The sequence below is a fragment of the Mesoplodon bidens genome (genome assembly GCF_964165515.1).
Source record: "Mesoplodon bidens genome assembly, chromosome: 1".
Taxonomy (NCBI): domain Eukaryota; kingdom Metazoa; phylum Chordata; class Mammalia; order Artiodactyla; family Ziphiidae; genus Mesoplodon; species Mesoplodon bidens.
In genome coordinates, this window is record NC_138176.1 from 181006593 (window position 1) to 181021169 (window position 14577).

Consider the following 14577-nt stretch of genomic DNA (forward strand, 5'->3'; position numbering starts at 1 on the left):
TATCTTTGTTTTTATTTCCATTTCTCTAGGAGGTGGGTCAAAAAGGATCTTGCTGTGATTTATGTCATAGAGTGTTCTACCTATGTTTTCCTCTAAGAGTTTGATAGTTTCTGGCCTTACATTTAAGTCTTTAATCCATTTTGAGCTTATTTTTGTGTATGGTGTTAGGGAATGATCTAATCTCAAACTTTTACATGTCCCTGTCCAGTTTTCCCAGCACCACTTATTGAAGAGGCTGTCCTTTCTCCACTGTACATTCCTGCCTCCTTTATCAAAGATAAGTTGGCCATATGTACGTGGGTTTATCTCTGGGCTTTCTATCCTGATCCACTGATCTATCTTTCTGTTTTTATGCCAGTACCAGACTGTCTTAATTACTGTAGCTTTGTAGTATAGTCTGAAGTCAGGGAGCCTGATTCCTCCAGCTCCGTTTTTTGTTCTCAAGATTGCTTTGGCTATTCGGGGTCTTTTGTTTTTCCAAACAAATTTTGAAATTTTTTGTTCTAGTTCTGTGAAAAATGCCAGTGGTAGTTTGATAGGGATTGCATTGAATCTGTAGATTGCTTTGGGTAGTAGAGTCATTTTCACAATATTGATTCTTCCAATCCAGGAGCATGGTATATCTCTCCATCTATTTGTATCATCTTTAATTTCTTTCATCAGTGTCTTATAATTTTCTGCATACAGGTCTTTTGTCTCCTTAGGTAGGTTTATTCCTAGATATTTTATTCTTTTTGTTGCAATGGTAAATGGGAGTGTTTTCTTGATTTCATTTTCAGATTTTTCATCATTAGTGTACAGGAATGCCAGAGATTTCTGTACATTAATTTTGTATCCTGCTACTTTACCAAATTCATTGATTAGCTCTAGTAGTTTTTCGGTAGCATCTTTAGGATTCTCTGTATATTCTTAAAACTGCATTTTCTGCAAGATTTAGTGAACTGCTCTTGAATTAACAGCATGGTGAGTGCTAGGAGCCAGGTGCTTAAGTCAGATCTGCATTTCAATTCTGGCTAACTTACTAACTGGGTCTATGGCCTTGGGTAATTTCCCTAACTCCTCTAAGCCTCAATTTCCTTTCTTTGCTGTGAGGATTAAGTGAAATAATACTTGTAAAAGTCAGTTCTTGGCACATGATAAGGGCTCAGTAAATGCTAGTTTTTTATTATAATTATACATGCCAACCACTGTGGAATATTTTTCCCCTCATAGAAAACACAGCAGAAATACCTATCATCTATTAATGCCCTGAAGTCCAAAGGTAGAAGAACTTAATGTTTAAAAGCTACCATGGCCATGGAGTGAACATTACGTGAAAAAACAAATATTTGGATAAACACCAAGGAAGCCACAGGTGGTTAAAATATTAGCTGGCTGACAAAATAATTCAAGTTGCTTAATGGAGTACAAAGGCAATGCAAAAATACTCTTTTTAGATGTGTAATATCTTTACCTTTAAGTTCTTTCTAAGGTATCTAAGAATTAGGGAAATAAGATATTTTTATATCATAAGTGCATGAGTTATACTCACCTTGAGAGATTTTTGATTCCTAGAAGTCAAAGAAAAAAAATTTTTACAGTGTTATTTTTTCTTTTATATGAATACATTACTTGTAAATTTCTTGCCTTATAACTTATGGATCATTTAAAATGCATTAGGCATTTAAATAACTCTACAAGAAGCGGCGGCAATTCTGTTGGACTCCTGGCCCCTATTGAAAATGGGTAGCTTCCTTTGCACAAGCCTGTATGCTAAGTAACAGTCAAAGACTTGTGTAATTAATTCAATTGTGTTCCACAAACTTGATCTGAGCACCTGAAATAGGCCAAAGGGGTTTGCAAGCAGGACTGTTATCCATGAACCAAAAGGCTATGTTGCATGTATTGCTGGAAGAAGATAGCAGAGCACACCAATTGAAACCACCATTAGGGGCAACCATTTAGTAAAGGACCAGACATCTGGGGAAACATAATTTACTAATAGTAATTAATGTAGAACTTTTTGGTTAATTAAAGATAATGTTTCTGAAAATTCCATGCCTTTCTTTTGAGTACTCTGTGGTATTTTCCAACTTATTTTCTTCTTTTTATTGCTTTCTTGCTAAACTTGTTTTTTTCCTCTCAAACTCTGATTTGCATTAAGCTTGTAGAATTAAATTAGGCCTGTTTAATACTGATGCTAATCAGACACTTGCCACAAATATAATTTCAGTTGCCTTTGGATTGTGATTCACAACCATTTAAGTTAAAGTAACATTAATGTACTCTAACTTTGTCTGCCTACCAGCACTGTGATGTGAGAGAGGCTGGTAATCTTCAGGTTTTACAGATGATGACTGAGGATCAGATAGGTTAGAAAACCATCAAATTGCAGAGCAGTTTAAAGCAGACCAGAGATTAGAACTCAGTCTCCCTAACTCCCTGTTCAATCCCCTTTGTATACTCAACAGAATTTTGTCAACATTTAAATAATGTTGCAGAGCCTTCCCACATACCCCAAAGAGCAAATGAGAGATTTAAGTATTCTAGTGTTTGGTCGCCCTGTCAAAATGCATTTGCATCATTTATCTTTTGAAAATTTTCATGGAGTGTGTTTAATAGAAACAAGATTGCTTTAACTTTGTTGTAAGAAGCCATCTGGAGCTCTTGGTATACACAGTGTAACTGGGTAAACATTGGAAATAATTTGTAAATTGGTGAGACACCAGATAAAATGAAAAACAAGAGATTAGGAATTTATATAAAGAAAATCCTTAGAATATATATTTTTTTGTATTTTAAAAATAATGTTCTTCTATAGAAGTGCTATAACTACATTATAGAATATCTGGATACTTCAATGGGAGAAAAATTCTGGTTCAGTTCTAGAAATGTAATCACATCACCCCTTTGCTTTCTAGTTTACACTCTCTTCCCCCATATATCTACTTTAAAAAAACCATAATTATACTCACAGTACACATATAATTTCCATTCTGACTTTACTTAATGTCATAACATGCATACTTTCAAATGAGAAAATCCAATAGGAAAAGTTAAATTTCAAATACTTTAACTGTGAGTCAGTTATAAATTGGTCACTGAAAGGATTAAGTTTTAACATGAAAGCCTTTTAAGTGAAAGTTATTAAACCAAAGTGAGAAGATAATTATAAAATAGGGCTTACTATTAAAAATGAAATGAAACATATTTTTAATGTAAAGCACTTAACAATATAAACCATGTGTCTTTTAATTTGGCAATTCTCTAATTTGCCAGGAAAGTTTTTTCTTGTGCATTTCCATGTGCAAACATTTTTTCCTAGTTAGCCTAAAACACCTAACTACTATTTTTGGGGGGTTGGTGGAATTTGGACTTATGGAAAGAATGTAAAGGGAAAGAAAAAAATGATATGATATGATATGTAGAATTTGTTTTAAAATAATTCATTAGAAAAAGGTGAGTTACAGATTAAACAACATCAAAAATGTTGATAATTTCTGAACCTGGTTGATGCATACATTTTATTATTTTCTTTGCTATTATGTAATTTTGCACATTTTAAATAACATGTAAAAACAAAATAGAGTGGTACAACTTTTTTCTGCCAGGAAGAATTCTTAGAATGGTTTGAAATCTAGGTTTGGCTGAGAAAGAAAAAAGAGTTTTCCAAGTTCTTAGTCTCCATGAATATCAAGAACCAGATCTGATGGACTCTGATCATAGAGGTTCCTCCCAGCTTTGAAATGATACTGCCTCTAATGATGATGGCTATACCATGAGGCTTACTATTCTAGAGTGGAAGAGGGATTTGAAGAAAGAGGAAAGCCTGAATCTGCCTATTCAGTCCCCAGGAGACTGTGAGAAGTAGATATCAAGAGAGCCACGAGATACATTTGTCCTGACCTCCCCTCTCCAGGCTGAAATCCTGGAGAGGAGATGTGTTAGATCATTTGAGGGCACAGGGACATTTATTCTGGCGAGTGGGTGTTGAGAGCAGAGGGGTTTTTGCTCCATTCCTCTGGTCAGCTGGGTGTCCACTGGTCTGCAGGGAGGCCCTGCTCCACATGGGGCAGCCCTAACAGAGTAAATGGGTGGAACAGTATGGATGGGCCAAAATGTGGTATGATTCACAATTCTAATCCTCCCTCTCCATAGCTGTAGACTCAGGAACAGACAGCAAAGGGTCCAGAGATGGGTTCTTACCAACCACACCTCAGGGGCAGTGCACGTCTACAGTACACGTGCAGACCTCCCACTTTCCTCAATGCCACAAGGGCACATGAACCTCTTCATTCATACAGCTTGATGCCATTTAGGGAAAATTCTGGGGTGAGGGCAACTTGAAAGACTAGCCATTTAAACAAAACAAAACAGACTGAGTTATGAAGCAGATTATTTAAAGTAGGAGAAATAAAAACATTGTTATGGACTGAATTGTGTCCCCCACCAAAATTCATTTGTTGAAGCCCTAACCATCAATGTGCTTATGTTTGCAGATGGGACATTTGGGAGGTAATTGGGTTTAGATGAGGTTATGAAGGGGGGATCCTCATAATGACATCAGTACACTTAGTGCCTCCCTCTCTCTGCCATGTGAGAACACAGAGAGATGACCACCGGCAAGCCACAAAGAGCTCTCACAAAACCCTGATCATGTTGGAACTCTGATCTAGGACTTCCAGACTCCAGAACTGTGAGGAAACAAATTTATGTTCTTTAAGCCTCCTCATCTATGGTATTTTGTTATGGCAGCCTGGTCTGACTAATACAGATACTGTAATTCAAAAATTAAAAATTTATCCCTTTTCCTACTACTCATTGGACAAAGAACTTATGATACTTACAGAAAACAAAAAAGCTATATTTTTATCACACATCTAAGTATAGTGAGAATAAAGTTTTCAAGCTGCTACAGAAATATACATATATGGTAATTATTCCAAATCATGTAAAATTGTTTACCAAACAAGTAAGCTTGTTTCTAACCTAGCTTCTGGGATTCCATTTCACCATCCCAGAAATTATTCTTCTTCCAGAAACATTCTGTTCATATATAAATATATTTTTCTATGTGAGAAACTGCCAATTGTATATCAGTACCCATTCTCCTTTCTTCCTGTAATAATAGACTCTCAAATTTAGCTGGGAACACCTAGCTAATGACTGTATTTCCATCCTTCCTTGGGACTAGGTTTGTCCATGTGACTATATGTCAGTGGGATGTGAGTAAAAGATAAAATGTGCCTTTTCTAGGTACATCTTTCAAAGGGATGAACTTATTTCCCCCCAGCTCTTTCCCTGTTTTCCACTAATTGGAGGATGGAGAGAGTAGAACAATTGCTTTGAGTCCAGAGATGGGTGGTATCATGTCAAGGATGGCTACCTTATCAGTCCCAGACTGCTTATATCTGGATGTTACTTTAGAGGAATTAAGTTTGTAGTTTAGTTGAGCCACTGTATTTTGAGGTCTTTCTGTTATAGAAGATTAGTGCCCTAAATAATAGTATATGTATTATCTTTTTTAAAGAAAAACAGACAGAGGCACACTCTAACACTAGTTTGTATCTTGTTTTAAAAACTATTAGTATGCTTTAAAAATCTTTTTAGATCTCTTTTCTATTCTTATTCTATCCAGGTTCTCCAGAAAATTATACACATCCCACTTATTCATTCATTCAGTGTTTATTGGGAGCCTAATATGTGCTGCACCCTCAAGTACATGCTGTGAGAGTACATGGGGACAGACTAGAGGTTAATGTCCCCAGAGACAATCTTCATTTAATGAAGGATAGAGCTGGTGACAATTCTGAAGTGTGCTCCACTCAGGCCCTCAAGGGGGCTCCAGTGGGACTGAGCCCCAAGTGCCCACAGCAGTAACCTACCCATTAACACGTCCTTCACTGGTTTTTCTCTCTTCCCTGTCTACTTTCTGATTTCCTCACTCTGCCTTCAGGGATCACCTTCCAAATAAACTCTGTGCATCCAGTCTTGGTCTCAGAATCTGTTTTGGGAGAAACCAAACTAAGACAGTGGTCCAGGAGGGTTTATTTCTCAGAAGGAGACTTGAATAATAGAAATGTCCTGTGATGGAACAAGGCTTGTGAATATATGAAAGAAGAGAAATGAGCAAATCTAAAGGGCTGGAGGTGGGAACATGCTTGGCCATTTTGAAGAATAGCAAGGAGACTGTATGGCTGGAGTGGAGCATGTGAGGGGAGAGTGGTAGGAGATGCCTTGGGAGGATTAGTCTGGGGCTGATCCTTGTGGAGTATGATAAGTCACAGTGTCACAAGAAGGCTTCAGGTGGTGTAAGCTGGCTAACAATATAATATGATTTAAGTTTCAAAAAGATTATTCTGGAGATTCTGGTTACATGTAGAATATTGAGCACACACATTTATCTCTACTCTATCAAAACAGTAAAGAAATAACAAAAACATAAATAAACATAAAAACATAAATAAGGACAAAGAGAACTGGGAAGTAAGTAACAGTGCATAAGAAATAGGCAACAAAATTTTGAGATCTGGAAAGTGGATAGAAAAGATGTAACATTTAGCAGACGGGCAAAAGCTGAAATCTAAGAAAAATGGGGAGAGAGGCTGTTAAGTGTTGAACTGTGTCTGTTAATAAAATGACATATTGGGGCTTCCCTGGTGGCTCAGTGGTTAAGAATCCGCATGCCAATGCAGGAGATATGGGTTCGAGCACTGGTCTGGGAAGATCCCACATGCCGCAGAGCAACTAAGCCCATGTGACACAACTACTGAGCCTGCATGCCACAACTACTGAAGCCCTTGCGCCTAGAGCCCATGCTCTGCAACAAGAGAAGCCACCGCAATGAGAAGCCCACGCACCGCAACGAGGAGTAGCCCCTGCTCGCCACTTAGAGAAAAGCCTGTGCACAAAAACGAAGACCCAATGCAGCCATAAATAAATAAATAAATAAATAAATAAATAAATGACATCTTGAAGTCCTAACTCCTAATACCTCAGAGTGTGATCATATTTTGAAATAGGGTCTTTGCAGATTTAACCAAATTAGGAGGTCATTAGTATGGACCCTAATCCAACATGACTGGTGTCCTTATAAAAAAGAGAAATTTGAACACAAAGGCATACACATACAGAGGGAAAACACATAGGGAGAATGTCTTAGGGAATATAGAGAATTGGAGTAATATATCTACAAGCCAAGGAATTGCTGAGGCTACCAGAAGCTAGGAGAGAAGCCTGAAACAGATCTTTTCCTAGTGCCGTCTTGGAGAGCATGACGCTGCTGATACATTAATTTTGGACTTCTGTCCTCCTCCAGAACTGTGAGACAATAAATTTTACTTGCTTTAAGTTACCCAGTTTTTAGTATTTTGTTACAGCAGGCCCAGCAAACTCGTGTAGAGGCCAATAAAAATCCAGCTAATATATGCCACAGAATTTAGGTTGCCATCATAAATGGAAGAAACTAGTAACTTTAAAGGTAGATATGAAAGATGGTTGGTCTAACTGAAGAATTAAACAAAATTAAAGAGCATTTATCTCTTCAGATCCCCCTTCTCTCTATGCATCCAGGTGACAAACCTTCCCTTATTATACTAAATTACTGAAAATTTAGTCAATAAAGTTGCTGAACCAGAAAACCTCTGAACTCAGATAGAAGCAAGGATGAGATGCCATATTGAAAATAGGGAACATAAATGAAAGTCAGCATTTTAAGTAGTGAGATCCCAACTCCCTTGTCTCCACTAATGGCGAGAAGTCTGGCTGCCAAGCTTCTATATCTAAGCAGGAAATTAGGAAAATTTCTCTCTGAAGAAGCAAAGAGACCCAAGAGTAAAGGACAACAAAATGTCTGGATTATACGATCACCCTGCAGCAAAGCGCAGAGTCAATATACTTTCCACAAAGACTGCAAAATCTCCAAATAATATTTACTGTCTAATTTTTTTTTTTTTTGTGTGTGTGTGTGTGGTATGTGGGCTTCTCACTGTTGTGGCCTCTCCCGTTGCAGAGCACAGGCTCCAGACGCGCAGGCTCAGCGGCCATGGCTCACGGGCCCAGCCACTCCGCGGCATGTGGGATCCTCCCAGACCGGGGCATGAACCCGTGTCCCCTGCATCGGCAGGCGGACTCTCAACCACTGCGCCACCAGGGAAGCCCTATTGTCTAATTTTAAAATATGTATGGAAAACCAAAATTCACTAGACATTTGAGAGGAGTCTCTTACATGGGAGATGAGAAAACAAACAAACACAATCAGAGGATACAGAAAATACTAGTAGCAGAAGAAAACAAAACAAAGCAAAAATCTATAGTTAGAAAAGATAACACAGAAACTATGAAACAAGAGACTATCAAAACATGAACTGAAAAACTAGAAATAAAATTAAAATATGATAGAAGGAAAAAGAAAACCAGAATTTGGATTGGAAAACAAAGCTGAGGAAGTAGCCCATAAAGTAGAACAAAACTACAAGGACATACAAAATGGGAGGGAAATGATGAGAAAACTAGAGCATTTGTACAAGAGGTTCAATATTCAAACTATAAGATTTGCATAAAGAGAAAAAGGAAAAGAGGAAATGGTCACTGAAGCAATGCAAGGAAGTTCCTTAGACCTGAAGGACATTATAACTGACCCTCGAACAATACAGGTTAGAACTGTGCAGATCCACTTACATACGATTTTTTTCAGTAGTGATGGTACAATACTACACGATCCATGGTTGGTTGATGTCCATGTGCAGATGAGGAACCACGGATAAAAACAAATGACTGTAAAGTTATACACAGATTTTTGCCAAAGGTCAACATCCCTGACCCCTGTGTTCTTGAAGAGTCAACTGTAATTACTGTTTTGAAAAGGCCAAATTATGATCCAGTTCAATGGCTGAAAAAAACTCATACCAAGATACTTCATGAAATTCTAGAACACTGGTGACAAAGATTCAAAAGCTCCCAGTAAGGATAGCTATTTAATTTCTGCAGCTCAGTGAAAAATCAAAATACATATGGGGTTCCTTGTTAAAAAATTATTAAGAATTTCAAGACTGTAGCAGCAGAGCATTAAACCAAGTGTGGATTCCTTCTGGATGCAGGGTCCTGTATGATTGCTCAGGCCACATGCATATGAAGTGGCCAAAGATTCCAAGAAGAAAAAAATATCAGGAAATCAGAACAAATGCTTCCCTCTTCCCCATCATTCTAAGCTATGACCGTGATTCTTACTTCACTCAGGATATAGAAGCAATCAGAAGAAAACTACCTCATCTTTCCAACCCCAAAATTACCATCTTGTCTTCACCTATTCTTAAACTTTGCATTCTCTTATTCAGTGGCTGAACTATCCTAGCTCCTGTCTAAAGACTATTCTTCAACTTGTGTGCTGGATCCTATAACATCTGGCCTATTCAAGGATTTTCTCCTTCATTTAGATCCTTTCTCCTGCACCATTCATTTTTGCCTTTCTTTTGGATCAGTCACATCAGAATATAAATATCACCACTATCTTTAAAAAGTCTCACTTGGCCCAAGATTTCTAGCTACAGCGTCATTTCTTGGCTCCCCTCTATAGCAAAATTCAGGAAAAAAGAGTTGTCTTTACTTATTATTCCACATTTACTTCTTAACTCCCACTCCAGTTCTCTCTTCAGTCAGGCTGATAGCCACATGACTCCACTGGAACTACTACTAATCAACAATGACCCCATCTTTTCAAAACTAATGGTCAAATCTCAGGCCTCATTTTCCTCAAAATTTCAGGGGGATTTGAGATAACTGTTCATTTCCTTATCCTTAATGTTTTTTAAGAGACAATAGACTCTTCTAGTTTTCCTCTTACTTCACCGACCACTTCTCTTTCCTCTTCTGACTCCCCCCTTATATCTGAGCTTGGATTATTGGTATAATGCAAAGCTCAGTCCTTGGTCTTCTTCTTTTTCTCTATCTAAGCAATTAATTTTATCTCATGGTATAATTACCATCTGGCATATCCCATATTTAAATCTTCAGCCTTGGCTTCTCCTTTGAGTTTAAATTTATATATCCAAATGCCTACTTGAAATCTTCTTGGATGCCTAACAGGTAACTGAGATATAACATATCCAAAATAGAACTCAGTTCCTTCTCCCAAATCTCCAGTCTCAACAACCCAATGAAATGGACCCATCATTTACTCAGTAGCTTTGGCCAAAACATAGCAATTATCCTTGATTCATAACTTTCCCTTACGTACCACATCAAATCCATCAATCATTAAGTCATGTTGGTTTTAATTCCAAACTATGTCCTGAATTTGATGATTTCTCACCACTTCTACCACTACCCTGGACTCTCCCCTAAACAACTGCAATATCTCCTAACAACCCTCCCTAATAGCTGCTTTCCATATAACAACCAGAATAATGTTGACAAAACCCTATAGTGTAAGAAATATTTTTATTACTCTGTTTTACAGATGAGAAAACTGGATCTGAAAATGGTTAAGGAACTTAGCCAAGGTCACACAGCTAGTAAATGGTGAAACTAGAATTTAAACCTTGATGCTTTTCTAGAGCATCCTTCCCTCTCCCCACCCCTGTGTGCTTATACTCTTTTGTGTTTATGTCCATGATGCCTATTTTTGGGCCTGAGTAGCACCTGACACACAGTAGGCACGTAATAAATATTTGTTGAATTAATTAATGAACATCACCTAGAACACAGTGACTACTCAATAGTTTTTATAATAGTGTCTGGAATAAAACCTCCCCAGAATTTAAGATTTTAGAGGAAGAATTTTATAAGGCATTTTATTCATATAGAACCTCATAATTTGCTATTACATATACTATTATATAATATTTATTGTGAAGGAGTAATATTAAGTTTGCTATATTTTCTGCTCAAAACCTACATTGCCTTTCCATTTCACTCAGGGTGAAACTTGAAATCCTTTCAATGGCCAGTGGGATGCTATATTATCTGCTGTCATTACTTGTCTGACTTCCTCTCCTTCTGGTCTCTATCTCTTTGGTCACTCTGTCTCAGACACACTGACTGTCTTAATATTCCTCCAACACATCAGGGGTGCTCCTCTCTCAAGAGCCTTTGCACTACTTGTTCCCTTCGTTTTGAACACTCATTCCCCACATACATATGTGGCACCTACCTTATCTCTTTCAAGTGTTTGCTCAGATAACACATTCTCAGTGAAGTCTACTCTGACTGTCTTGTTTAAAATTGCAAGCAATCTTATGTTTCCTGCACTCCCAATCTCCTTTTACCTGCTCTAATTTTAATTTTTCTATAGTACTATGCACCCTCTAAAATATTATGTAATTTACTTATTTATTACATTAATATTGTCTGTCTACCTGTGCTAGACTGTAAATTTCATGACAGTAGGAGTGCTTTTTAATTAATATGCAGCAGTAATATTCATTGAATGAATGAATGACAGTTGTGAAATAACCTGAGAAAGTTATTTCCTTTATGAGAATTTATATTTATAGAGCCCAGTTTATTAATACCATATGTCAACATTTTCTCATTTATAGGTAAATGCCATATATTTAAAAATGGTAAAATATGTTCTACCAAACTTGCAGGAACATTAAGGGCTATTGAATATAAATAAAACTATTATTTATGACTTGATTATCACAGCTAACCCCTATATGAACAAGATAAGTTCTTTCTGTACATCCATGGTTATTAAAATCAAGTTCTTGAAATCAAATTATTTCACAAGGACTCTTGAATTCTTATATTATCTCCTTACTTAAAGGTAGAAGTAACAATATTTGCAAGACTACTTTCCAACATATAAATTCTCAAATTTTGTTTTTTAACCATACTACATGACTGTGAATTTTGTTGAGGCTAAAATGGTATTACTTAGATAGGAAGGGAATTTTAAATATATTTTGAACCTATTTTTTGTCATGGTTATTGACCTAGGCCAGTGTTTTTCAAATGTTTTTGACCACAATATGTGAACATAATGTACTTTGTATATTGAAACCCCAATTTACACACAGACAAAAGCAGTTTTCTCTTAGTATAAATTTGTTTTGCAGATTCATGTTAAAATATTTAATAATATAAAGTCAATTGATGAGAGCAATAAGGCTGTTTTGATCAAACATATGCCTGAGTAATGGAGCTCATGAATGTCAGTTGCAGTCTTTTTTAGCTTCCTCCTTAATTTATGTCTAGAAGGGCTTTTGTTGCAAGGTTTCAAGAAAAATAGTTAAAAGTATCTGGAGTGACATCACCAAGATGGCAAGATCTAACTTTCCCATGGATACACTGAATATACAGCTACACACAGGAGTTGGAAAGGTTAAGACACATTTTCACCATAAACCCCACCTGGCACAACAATCAGGAGTTGACCCCTAATTCTAAGCCTCTCCCTGAGGAACTGGGGGTCTAGGTCACACATTTAGTGCCTCAACTTTTAAGGTTGACACCCAAGAGATATGCCCCCAAATCACCTAGCCCTGAGAGCCAATAGGGTTTGCATTTGTGAGTCCCACAGAACCATAGCAAACAAAGAAGCAGTTGTTAAGTGGAAGAGCAGGCATTCTCTGTGGAGGCATGTTCATGGATGGGAAGAATTAATATTGTTAAAATTGCCATATGACCTAAAATGATCTACATACAGATTCAATGCAATCCCTATCAAAATTTCAATGATATTTTTCACAGAAATAGAAAAAAAATCCTAAAATTGGTATGGAACCACAAAAGATCCTGAATATTTAAAGCAATCTTGAGCAAGACAAACAGTTCCTATTTTCAAACTATATTACAAAGCTATAGTAATCAAAACAGTATGGTATTGGCATTAAAAACAGACACATAGATCAATGGAACAGAATAGAGAGCCCAGAAATAAAGCCACATGTATATAATCAATTAATTTACCACAAAGGCACCAAGTATACAACCATGGAGAAAGGATAATCTTTTCAACAAACATTGTTGGGAAAACTGGATAGCCACATGCAAAAGAATTAAATTAGACCCCTATCTTACACCACACACAAAAATCAACTGAAAATGGATTAAAGACTTGAATGTAAGACCAGAAACCATAAAACTCTTAGAAGGAAACATATGGAATAAACTTCTTGACATTGGTCTCGGCAATAATTTTTTGGAGTTGACACTAAAAGCAAAAATAAACAAGTGGGACTACATCAAACTTAAACACTTCTGTACATCAAAAGAAACTATCAGCAAAATGAAAAGGTGACATAATGAATGGGAAAGAAATATTTGCAAAGCACATATCTGATAAGAGGTTAACACCCAAAATATCCAAGGAACTCATACAACTACATAGCAAAAAACCAAACAACCCAATTAAAAAATGAGCAAATGACCTGAATATACATTTTTCCAATAAAACATACAAATAACCACCGAGTACATGAAAAGTGCTCAACATCACTAATCATCAGGGAAATGAAAATCAGAACAACAGTTGGATATCAACTAATACCTGTTAGGATATCTGTTATCGAAAGGACAAGAGATTAATGCTGTGAGGATGTGGCAAAAAGGAACCCTTGTACACTACTGGTGAGAATGTAAACTAGTACAGTCAGTATGGAAAACAATATGAAAGTTCTTCAAGAAATTAAAAATAGAACTACCATATGACCCAGCAATCCCACTTCTGGCTATATATCCAAAGGAAAGGAAATCACTATCTTGAAGAGATGTCTGTACTTCTACGTTCATTGCAGCATTGTTTACAATAGCCAAAACATGGAAACAACCTAAGTGCCTACTGAAAGATAAATGGATAAAGATGTGGTGTGTATATATATACATACATATATATATATAAGGAATATTATTCAGCCTTAATAAAAAAGCAAATCCTGCCATTTGCAACGATAGGGATAAACCTGGTGAGCCTTAGGCTAAGTGAAATAAGCCACACAGAGAAAGATATATTTCCTGGTATCACTTATAGGTGAAAACTAAAAAAAAAAAAAAAAAAAAAAAATCGGGCTTCCCTGGTGGCACAGCGGTTGAGAGTCCGCCTGCCGATGCAGGGGACATGGGTTCGTGCCCCGGTCCGGGAAGATCCCACATGCCGCGGAGTGGCTGGGCCTGTGAGCCATGGCCGCTGAGCCTGTGCGTCCGGAGCCTGTGCTCCACAACGGGAGAGGCCACAACAGTGAGAGGCCCGCGTACCGAAAAAAAAAAAAGTCAAATTCATAGAGAGAATAGAATGGTGGTTGCCAGTGTTGGGGTGCGGTGGGGAAATAGGGAGAGGTTGTTCAAAGGATACAAACTTTCAATTATAAGATGAATAAGTTCTGAGAATCTAATGTACAGCACAGTGGGTATAATACTGGTAACAGCTAATAATACTCTATTATATAATTGAAATTTGCAGAGAGTAGATCTTAAGCATTCTTATCAGAAAAAAAGGTAACTATGTGAAGTGTTGTGTTAATTAACTTTTTTTTTTTTTTTTGTGGTACGTGGGCCTCTCACTGTTGTGGCCTCTCCCGTTGTGGAGCACAGGCTCCGGATGCACAGGCTCAGTGGCCATGGCTCACGGGCCCAGCCGCTCCGCGGCATGTGGGATCT